Source organism: Pipistrellus kuhlii, unplaced genomic scaffold (genome assembly GCF_014108245.1).
Source record: "Pipistrellus kuhlii isolate mPipKuh1 unplaced genomic scaffold, mPipKuh1.p scaffold_m20_p_9, whole genome shotgun sequence".
NCBI lineage: Eukaryota > Metazoa > Chordata > Mammalia > Chiroptera > Vespertilionidae > Pipistrellus > Pipistrellus kuhlii.
The window spans coordinates 49,211,182-49,222,807 of NW_023425595.1; the positions used below are offsets into that span (position 1 = coordinate 49,211,182).

The 11,626-nt window shown below is 44.4% G+C and overlaps 2 pseudogenes; one reads left to right on the forward strand and one right to left on the reverse strand.

Moving 5' to 3' along the window:
• Nucleotides 1-2: 2 nt before the first annotated feature.
• LOC118713766 lies at nt 3-7,920 on the forward strand (annotated as a pseudogene).
• Nucleotides 7,921-8,331: 411 nt separating this feature from the next.
• On the reverse strand, nt 8,332-9,286 carry LOC118712494 (annotated as a pseudogene).
• Nucleotides 9,287-11,626: the final 2,340 nt, after the last annotated feature.

Genomic DNA, 11,626 nt, shown 5'->3' on the forward strand with positions numbered 1-11,626 from the left:
GGATGGGGCGTCCGCTTGTCCTCCGACCTCCAGCCCTCGATCCGCGAGCGCCGAGCGGGAGCCGCACTTTTATGTCCCCGCGCTCCGGGCTGCGCCCCGGCGCCTCCGCCGATTGGGCGGCGCGGGCGCCCGGCGGCGGCGGGGACGCGCTCCGGCTCCGGCAGCTCCGCGGCGGCGCCCCCACCCCGCGCGCGCCCCCTGGAGACGGAAACTGCGGCGACCAGGCGTCCGAGCCCGGCTCCCCAGAGCGCACCCGTCTGTCTGCTCGGGTTCTGCTGCAGCCTCGTTCTCGCAAAGCGAGCAGCCGGGTGCCTGGGCGAGTTGGGATTGTGTGTCGGGCACCCCGCCGGGTTCCGATCTGCGCTTGGGTCGGGCACCCCGCAGGGATCCGGTCTGCGCTCCAGGCCCACACACACACACACACACACACACACACACACACACACACACACACACCGTCAGCGACCTGGATAAAGCCCACGGGTTTGCGTGGGAGCTTGCAACACCGAGGTGGAGCCCTGAGCCCTGGTGGGTCCGGGATCAAGGTTCACAGTGACATAGATGTTACGGGTTCTCCAAGACCCTTCAGGGACCAGGCTGCAGCCCAGCTGGGGGGCTGGTTTTGTTTTCCTTCCACTTATGCTCAGACCTCACGTGGGAGGCTTTGCTGCCCAAGGGAACTCTTCAAAGCAGGACATTCTTCTGACAGGACCAAAGAATCCGGAGATACATAGCCTTAGCCGTGTGCCCACTTCTCAGCTAGCAGGGAGTTTTCTGCCAGCGAAGTTTTGAAGCTGTAGTTAGGGATATTTTGCATGTAGGATTTTGTTTTTGTTTTCTGTTGGGTTTTTTTGGTTTTCTTTTTTCTCTCTCTCCCCATTCACTTTTCCAGGAAATCTGTATATCTTGATCACCTGTGTTCAGGCCCAGATGAGGTCTCTCCCGCACACCCTTGCCCTGGCCACACACCCACCTGCTCCTGTGGGATCAGGTGCAAATCCCAGTTGCGTTACTTCTGAGCTGTACCTTCTGGGAAGGTGACTTCACTTCCGGGCTTGGTGACAAGCTTTCCCTTTCCCTCAGGTAGGATGTACAGGGACCCCTGCATGGATCTCCCGCCACACTGCATCTGGTTCTGGGAAGCAAAAATGAAGGATGCAACAATTGGTTGACTATTTGTAAACGCCCCTCCACCCCTACTCTAATGGCAAATCCCAGGGAAACTCTATTGTCCTGTCACCCTGCTGAGCAGTGCCTTTGGGCTGGGGCTCCATCAAGCCTCAGGGTCCCCAGGTGAAAGCCCACACCTTTCCCTCGCTTAACCTCAGAGAGCAGGCCCCTCCCACCAAAATCCTCTTTTCCCACTGGGAGGAAGGAAGCCCAGCCATCTCTCGCTTTGGACTTTTCCAGGAAAATTAAACATCAGCTTTTCCAGGGGTACAGGTCAAGCTCCCCTATTACTGAGCAACTAGAAAATGGTTTGAGCCTGGCTGATGTGGCTCAGTGATTGCGCGTCAACCTATGAACCAAGAGGTCACGATTCAATTCCCCATCAGAGCATATTGCCTGGTTTTGGGGCTCCATCCTCAGGAGGGATTTAGAAGGCAGCTGGTCAATGAATCTCCCTCATCATTGATGTTTCTATCCCTCTCTCCCTTCCCCTCCTTCTATCTAAAATAAATAAAAACATGTATTTAAAAAAAAAAAAAGAAAATGTTTTGATTAAATGCCATCATGGTAAAAGAAAAGGTGTACTTATCCAGGTATGAGGAAGCAAGAAAGTCTTTCCAAAGGAAGTGACACTTCAGTGCAGTCCTGAGCATGGAGAAGGAGTCAGAGGGAGAACTTCTTCCGATGCAGGACTCTGTAAGGACGGAATCATGGTACATGCAAAGACATGAAGCAAGAGTATGACACATTCCCCGACTGCAGGAGTATACAGAATAGATCGGGTTCCACAAAGAGATGAGTGGAAAGAGGGACCCAGACAGGCAGGAAGGAGCCTGAACAAGAAGGGCCTCACCAGTTTTGAAAGCCTCATAGGGATGTGAAAGGCTTGCAGGGGGCAATGGGAAGTCACAGAGGGCTGTACGTAGAGACTGAAAAGACCAGATTTGCATTTTAGAAAGAACATTCTAGCCGAAACTGGTTTGGCTCAGTGGATAGAGCGTCGGCCTGTGGACTGAAAGGTCCCAGGTTTGATTCCGGTCAGGGGCATGTAAGGTACATGCATCTTGGTTGCGGGCACATCCCCAGTAAGGGGTGTGCAAGAGGCAGCTGACCGATGATTCTCTCACATCAATGTTTCTAACTCTCTATCCCTCTCTCTTCCTCTTTGTAAAATATCAATAAAATATATTTTTTTTTAAAAAGGAAAGAAAGAAAGAAAGAACATGCTAGCCACTTCATGGAAAATAGAGGAGCTGGGCTTCAGGCAGGAGGTTTGCAGGTTAAGTAATCCGGAGGAGGAGGGAAATTTAACACAAGGTTCTGGCAAGGGGAGGAGCAAGGTTGACAGGGACTGGAGGGAGGAATCAAGATGACTGCCAAGTTTTCAGTTTGAGATCAAACATGAAAAATCCTCCTTTGACTTCAACCCCTCCTAGAGCTTCTAGCCTACCTCTCTCCATGGTTTCATCCGCAAGTTCAAGGAAGTACTCGCGTGTCTTCTTTGCCACCTCCGTTTACTCTTAAAGCAACTATCACTGGGGGAAGAGGATGGAGAGCAGAAGTGCTTCATTTTTGCTGATGGACCTGTCAGGTCCCATAGAATTACGTGGTTGGAAAAGAGGATTATGTAATGGATCCCAGGAGAAGATGAAATAATAGGTATTTAACTAAGAGATGCTGTAAACAGGTGACTGGAGAGCTTAAGGGGATTTGATGCTTCAAGATGACTTAGGACCATTTGGGGGAAGGGCAAAGTCATGGAGAAAGAATGTAAAGGTTATTGAGAAAACGGAATCCTGGTTACTCCAATTGTGCCCAGTGTTGAGAAAGAAGTTATTGGCAGAAGAGGGCTAGTCAGCACAGAGGAAGCAATCAAAGGTAAGTAAACATAATCTGGGCCATTTAACTAATGATTTAGCTTTGATTCCTTGCTCACTGTGCCCATCTGGTGGGTATGAGGGCCAGATGCCTGAAACTTTCTCTCTGAAAGATGAGGTAATATATTTACTCTGTAGCTTTCTGCAGAAGCAAACCCTGAGAGGAAGATTCTAGTGCAAGGGTTTATTTGGAGGTGAAGGCAAACACAAGGAGGAGATTAGAAAAGTGAGACAAGGAAAGGAAGGCGGAGCAGAGGAACAAGGAAGGGAAGTGTACTGTCAGGCCAGCGGCCTCTGGGTGAGTGGAGCCTAATCCTGCTGGGAAAGCCAGTTTGTAAAGCAAAGCCAGGGAGCGGGGGAGCTGGGATAGCAATCACCAACTTCCGTCAATCACTGATTGACAGCTGCTCCTAGCGGTATAGTTCCCCTACACTTCCGGCTTGCCAAGTAGGCAGCTCAACTGGACTGGAGTGATGAAGGGTTAGGGCAGTGTTTTTCAACCTTTTTTGGGCAAAGGCACACTTGTTTCATAAAAAAAAATCACGAGGCACACCACCATTAGAAAATGTTAAAAAATTTAACTCTGTGCCTATATTGACTATATATAAAGTAATTCTCTTGAATAGGAATCAAATAAACACAAAGAAAGTATTTTATAATTACTTTATTATGAAATATTAAGTAAACAAAATAGTGAAAAATTATAAAATTCTTGTCTTGTTTGCACCTACGGCACACCAGGCAACATCTGTGCCACGGAACAGCGGTTGAAAAACGCTGGGTTAGGGAATACTGACAATATCTATGATTAGACACAAAGTCTAGATTCCCTTCCTCTTCCTCTTTGCCAGGCACTCAGTTCCTAGTCCTGAGTCCCTGAGTTCCTAGCCCTGCTCACTGTGCCCAACTTAGCCTGAACTGCTGGACAACCCAGCGCTCCATAAAACAAGAACACCCCACATTAACCCCACACTAAGACTGAGCTCCTAAAAGAAAGTCCTTTCTCAGCCCAGCCAGGGTGGCTCCGTGGTTGAGTGTCAACGCACAAACTAGAAGGTCACACGGTTGGATTTCTAGTCAGGACACATACCTACGTTGTAGGCTCGATTCCCAGTGGAGGGCATGCAGGAGGCAGCCAATCAATAATTCTCTCTCATCACTGATGTTTCTCTCTCTCCCTCTTCCTTCCTGTCTCTGAAAAAAAGAAGAAGGAGGAGGAGGAGAAGAAGAAGAAGAAGAAGAAGAAGAAGAAGAAGAAGAAGAAGAAGAAGAAGGAAGGAAGGAAGGAAGGAAGGAAGGAAGGAAGGAAGGAAGGAAGGAAGGAAGGAAGGAAGGAAGGAAGGAAGGAAGAAGGAAAAAAGATTTCTCCCTCAGACGCTTCATTGATCCTGTGACTTTACCATTGATATTACTAAGGAGATCTGGGGAGACACAAAGACTCTTACAGAATGAGGTAGCTCCTTCTTTTGTACCTTCTGAATAAAACCTGACACCACATGCAGTCAGTATGTGCCAAATAGTAATTACATAGGCTTACTGTTGTGAGTGTCCGAAACACAGCTTATTATTGTATTATTTATTTGTATCACAACCGACAGCCTACCTTTTACCCACCCCTCTATTTCTGTCTCTGATAATAGTTACACATCTTGGACATACCTGAGAACAGAGTTTAGTGTATAGCTCTTCCAAATGAACTTGAAACAAAAAAAGAAAAATGTGAAATCACTTCACAAATATTATAATAAAAATGAGATGAAGAATTGTAGAATACTATCACCCAGAGGCCTTTGACAGAGGTGTTTCTGAGAGCCTCACCATATCAACATCCCTGGCACCACAAGGAACCGCTATTTTGACGCCAGTTTTGCTTCCTGAAAAGTTCAAAACTCACCACACCCACGGTTCTTCTCTGGAGTATATCACAGTGGCAGAGAGAGGGCAAGAAAGAGCAATTAACACCATGCCAGGCACATAGCCGTCACCCAAATTTTTGTATTCATGGGGAAAGTATGTCATCATACTTGTTACAAATGAACCATGTAGGCCTGAATTAAAACATAGCTGCAGATATTCCCAAATGCAATAAAAACACCAACTGTGTGGGCAGCTTATGGCCTGGAATTGGTTTCCAAATTCCAGGGCACCAGAGCCGTAGGTAGAGAGATATGGTCAGGAGAAGTAAAAGGAAGTACGCCCAAGCTCCAACTTACAGTTTGCGGCTCCAAAGTGTTTTGTTAAGTTGCTTGAACTTACTCTGCACTTTTACATAGAAAGTTCTATAAATGGAGGCATGGTTCTTGGGCCAACACGTAACAGCTGCTCTCCATTGCCTGCTCCTCTTGAATTAAGTGTCCCACTGAATGAACTCAGCCACCGCCACTGCGTGAACCATCGCTCACCAATGACTCCAAGGACTGTATCTCTACTTACCCACCTTTGTTGAAAGCTCCAGATCAAAATTATACATTCAACTGTTGACTGGACATTTTTATCTGGAATGTTCCTATCTACTCAAAAGTCAACAAGCTCCAAACTAAACTCATTATGTCCCACTCTGTCCTCACTGTCATATACTTGCTCCTTTTTTTGTTGTTCACCATAGTTAGACTATTGGGATCATCCACAGCCCACCAATTTCATGATGCTGTGTGTCTGAAGATGCTATTTCTCTGTCCAAAACCTTCCTCTCTCCTACCCCAGAACCATAAAGACTCCTCTTCATTCTCTAAGGTTCAGCTCAAGTGAAGACTTGAGAGCTACAATGACGACCACAATGCTAAACCAAGCAGTCGGTGTCCCCAAATTTGTTCACTTAAAAACACTCCCAGCCAAAATCGATTTGGCTGAGTGGATAGAGCATCGGCCTGTGGACTTAAGGGTCCCAGGTTCAATTCTGGTCAAGGGCATGTACCTTGGTTATAGGCACATCCCCAGTAGGAGGTGTGCAGGAGGCAGCTGATCAATGTTTCTCTCTCATCAATGTTTCTAACTCTCTATCCCTCTCTCTTCCTCTCTGTAAAAAAGCAATAATATATATATATATATATATATATATATATATATATATATATATTTTTTTTTTTTTTTTTTAAACACTCCCATAACATGCAATCCATTTAGCTGATGTTGCTCTGTCCTTGTTGTGCTCTATTTGTGACTTATCTTTAGTCTTTTCCATTTAACTGTCAGCTCTTCCCAGGCCAGAAGATCTTATTCCTGATGCTCCCTCTGGGAGCCTAGCACATCCTCACACAGGGGAGATGGCAGCCTCCCGGCAGAGACAGTGCAACAGGATCAGACACCCCAGGATACTGCTAGTTTTCATTCAGAAAACTCCCTTTTCAGTCTAGCAAGATCTTGGGACTTATCTAAGTTTTTATCACTTAAAATTATATTAATACACACACCACCATCTTCTGAATTCAATGTAAAATTGTGAAAACTGTATTTTTGGGTTCAACTACTGGTTAAGCACTTGAAATGATGATTTTTTTTTTTTTCATTTGATCTCTGAAGGGGCAAAGAGAAGACAATATGGTTCCTCTACTGAGTAGAACCATGAAATTAATGTTTCAAGAAGATTTCTTAGAATCCTACAGGCTGAGTCAGACTCCTCAGCACCAGCTCTAATTCTATGTTCTTAATTCCTATTGAGCTATTTTCCCCCCACTTCTCTCTTATTTCTGCTGTGTGCTTTGCTTCAAATCAAATCCTCAGAAAACGAAAGATGATGATTAAGCATGATATTTAAGCCACTTGATTAATACTGCATCTGATTGAGGAGAGAATGATTAGTGAGTGTGTTGTGTATGTGTGCGGTTGTTTTTTTAACAAGTGAAGTTTTCTAGAAAGTATCACTGGATTTGCAACTCCTTTTCACCGGATGTAAGCAATAGCTGTCGTGGACCTTACACTGTTTTTGAAAAATGCTTTAATAAGATTGTTTTTTTGAATTACCACTTGAGGCCATTTGTTTTGAGCACACACAAAAAGTTGTCTTTTCTCATTAATGTTATACTGACTTCTATTTTATAAAGTTCATGCTCTGATAATAAAGACAAATTCTAGCAATCACAGTTGAAATCAGCTTGCAGGCAACGAAGCAGAGGAAGCCTGTGGTTGAAATATAGCACAACGATCATCCCTCTGAGGACAAAACCCACACAGTGAAGTAAATGAGTCAGATCTGAATGGAAAAGTCAGATCTTGAAGAAGCAGACTGCTTTTTAAAATACTTAAAGAGTTGCACTCTCACTCCTCCAGGATGGTGGGTAACCAAAAAATATGTTCTGACTTAGGAGAAGGGCTACAGAGAGTGAACAACGGCTTCACCCAGGGACTCCTGGAGCTGTGTTTGTGGAAGATGTAGATTCCCTCAAGAAATAGCCTGATACTGGGTGAATAGCCAGTACTGAAGAAGCTGGATGAACAGTACCAGAAGCAAAAGTTTATGGAACCCACCTGGTTCAAAAGAAAAAGGAGCTAAAAGATCAGATTCCTAAAATTAAGCAGACTTTAGAAATTCTAAAATTCAGTCAGTAGAAGTGTCCACCAATTCATTGGAGACCAGATTCCTCCTGGTAGGTAACCTGTATAGCAAAGCTTCAGATTCTCCTGCCATTGAAGTGTGCCTGTGGACGGGGGCTAATGTTATGCTTGAATATGATATTGATGAAGCTCTGCATTATTGGAAAAGAATCTATTGACTGCCACAAAGAATCTCATTCTCTTGAGGAAGACCTTGACTTTTCTTCCAAATGAATTTACTAACACATAAGTCAAAATAGCCAAGGTTTATAATTGGAACATAAAAAGAAAAAAAAACTAAGATGATTCTACCAAGAACAAAGCATATGCTGGCAATTTTTAATTGGTTTAAGTGGGCCGGGACCGGTTTGGCTCAATGGATAGAGCGTCGGCTTGGGGACTGAAGGGTCCCGGGTTCGATTCTGGTCAAGGGCATGTACCTCGGTTGCGGGCATATCCCCTAGGGGGTGTGCAAGAGGCAGCTGATCGATGATTCTCTCTCATCTATGTTTCTAACTCTCTATCCCTCTTTCTTCCTCTCTGTAAAAAATCAATAAAAATATTTAAAAATAATAATAATTTTCTCTCTCATCATTGATGTTTCTGTATCTTTCTCTTTCCCTTCCTCTCTGAAATCAATAAAATATATTTTTTAAAAGTTAATAAATTTTTTAAAATGTGGTTCAGTTTTCCAAACATATTCTTTTAAATACATACTGCGAAGTTTATTCTTCCCCACCCCACCCCCCCAAAAAAAAGCACTGTTTTTGTTTATATAGAGCCCTAACCACTTCAGTGGTTCCTTTTTCATTCCAAGGGCCTCCATAATGTTCAACTGTTGTTACCAAACACACACACAGGCAAGTGGCATAATGGACTTGGTAAATTAACTACAATGTGTAGTCTCTCTCTGCTAGAGCAACAAGATGAGTGTCAATCACTGCTTTTGTAAGAATCCTGAATTTAGGATTTTCAACTATAACTACTCCAACTTTTATTTCTGATGGTTTGAAATCAATTGCTAGAACAGTAGACAGGCAGGTAAAATCACAGTTTCCACTGTCTATTCAAACGTCCAATCAAATTTCTTCTTCACTTTTTCCCCCCAAGAAAGCTGGTTGACTCAGTTGACGCCTGCTGCAGTGGCTTTAAACCCTCAGTAGTAACCTGCAGGTTCACCCTTGTACACCGAGGGCCTTGTTCTTCATCTATGCCAATTAAAACCATACAGTAACCAGCGGTCCTCATTTCAGCATTCCGTGTGTAGACCTGAGAAATAGCAGCAATTCCTTTACACAGCATGTCCCCAGGAATCTCACAGATGTACTTGTGTTTCCAATTAGCTGCCCCATAGCGTGCCTTCTGCACCTGGGACCTGCTGTTACCGTCATCCCTGACATCACACAGCCAATGTTTTCGGTTATTTTGAATAAGCGAGTCACTGTGCTGGAATCCAACAATTTGTCAGGGACTTTCTTCTGTGTGACAATTACTGCAGTCTTTCCCTCTGACAGCTACTGATGTAAGGCCACTCTGGTTCATAGCCCTAAAAGCATAGTCTACTTGGTAAAGCTGGCCCTCGGGTAAAAAATGGTAATGAGGCGGTCAAAACCAGCGCTGGGACCACGGGACATGTTGACGCAGCCACTACTTCAAGAACAGTCTCTGGGCCCGGGAGCTCCCAAACCAGGCGTACAAGCCCCTCCGGCCAAAGTTTATCTTTAAAGGTTGACATAACTGCGGGTGATTTTTTAACAGTAAGAATAATAATTAAAACTTAAAAAAAAATAAACATCATTTTTTAATTTATAAAAACAAAATCAGTTTCAAATATTTTATGGAATTAGCAGGGTTGTTTTTTTGTTATTGTTTTTTTCCTTTCTTTCTTTCCAAAACAAAGTAAATGCTGCTTTCATTATTTTGTTTGTTTGCCATAATTAAAATGACTAATAACTGATATATGCCATGGAGGCTTAATTCTGGACACGTTAGCAGTTTACTTTTTCTTTATTGGCTGATGTTACTCTCACTTGTTGTGGTTAAACCAGTTTAGAGGAAAGAAAAAGTTAATTTCAATATTTGCAAACTTGTGTTGTTGTTTTTTTAGTGGATGTGGGGCTTTATGGCCCTCTGTTGCCATTATTTGTCTTATCCTATCCAATAAAAGAGTAATATGCAAATTGACCATCACTCCAACACACAAGATGGCTGCCCCCATGTGGTCAAAGATCCTGGCCTCATGTGGACACAAGATGGCCAGCAGGGGAGAGCAGCTGGGAGGGACTAGGCCTGCAAGGGAGGACAGTTGGGGGTGATCGAGCCTGCAGGGGAGGGCAGTTAATGGTGACCAGGCTGGCAGAGGAGTGAAGTTGGGGGCAACCTGGTCTACAGGGGAGCAATTAGTCATCAATCAAGCTGGCAGGGGAGTGGTTAGGGGTGATCAGGCTGGCAGGCAGAAGCAGTTAGGGGCAATCAGAAAGGCAGTCAGGTGAGCAATTGGGAGCCAGCAGTCCTGGATTGTAAGAGGGATGTCCAACTGCCCATTTAGGCCTGATCCAACTACCTAAACAGGCAGTCAGCCATCCCTTGAGGGATCCCAGATTGGAGAGGGTACAGGCTGGCTAAGGGACACCACCCCCCCCCCCCAACTATGCATGAATTCCATGCACTGGGCCTCTAGTGTAAATATAATTTCATGAATTACTGCTTAGCCAATAACTCTTTATTATAGTACTAGAGATCTGGTGCATGGATTCGTGCACCAGTGGGGTCCCTTGGCGTGGCTTGTGGGGATCGGGTGAAACCAGCAGTCCAACACTGCCTGCCACTCTTGCTTATCCCGGCCCTGCTGTGTCTGCTGCCGCAGTTCAGTAGGTTCACTGCCTCTCCACTGCGGTCTCTGGGCTGCAGCGGGGGAGTGGGCATACGTCACAGTCTGGCCTCCCTCTGTGGGAGGTGACCAGGCTGATCAGGGGAAGAAGCCTCCCTCATTTCCTTGTTGCTGCAGGCTGCTCTCAGCCCTCGCAGCCACTGTGGCTTTGTCCGGAAGGATGCCTGGAAGGATACCTGGAAGGACATTTGGCTGCCTGGTCTAATTAGCATATTATGCTTTTATTATTTTAGATTCTGTACTTTTCAGGAAATGGTCATTGGCCTTCCTAAACTTTAAGAGGGTTATTGAGACAACACTTTTTCTTACCCTTTATAATGGCACAGTGTCTTTGCACTGCAAACATAAGGGAGATTTCAGCCACTATGAAATAAAATTACTCAAAACTCTTGGCTAAGGTGATTTTGTATTTCTCAGCAGTTCTCCAAAGCAGCAGAATAGAAATATTAATATACTTATAAATATGCAGTGGTTGAGAAAAGACTTGCGAGTTTTTTTATTCCATGACAAAACCTCATAGGAATAGTAGAAAACTCCCATAGAAAGCCATTAATTCAATGGTTAGGAGTGGGTGGTACAGATTCCAGTAAAAACACAAATGTATTATTTTATCTCCAATGTTTTGTACTTGTATTTCATGATATTAAAATAGTGAAGTTAAAACTGGGGGGGAGTGAACAACATAGACTGATGAACAAGAACGGACCCAGGGATAAGGACCCAGAGACTATTGGACCTCAAAGAGAGGGTGGGGATAGAAGGCAGAGATCAGCCAAAGGGCTTATGAGCACACATATGAGCCTTACCAGTGGTCAAGGACAATAAGGGGGTGGGGGCATGAGTGAGGGGATTGGAATGGGGGGGTTGAGGACAAATATGTGATACCTTAATCAATAAAGAAATTAATTTTTAAAAACCTGGGGGGGAAATACTATTAAGGATATCTTAAAATCCTGAAATTAAGGGCAGAGTCATAAAATCTACATAGTGTGAGAAAAACGGCTGTACCGTTTATAGTATATCTCGAAATGTAATTGCTAAATAAAGTATCTTAGCAACAAGTAACTTCTGGCAAGGCTGTGGCCCCCAGCCTGGGTCTGATGGCTCATCCTGAGCTTACTGCCATCACAGCCTTATTTTTTAAAATATATTTTTATTG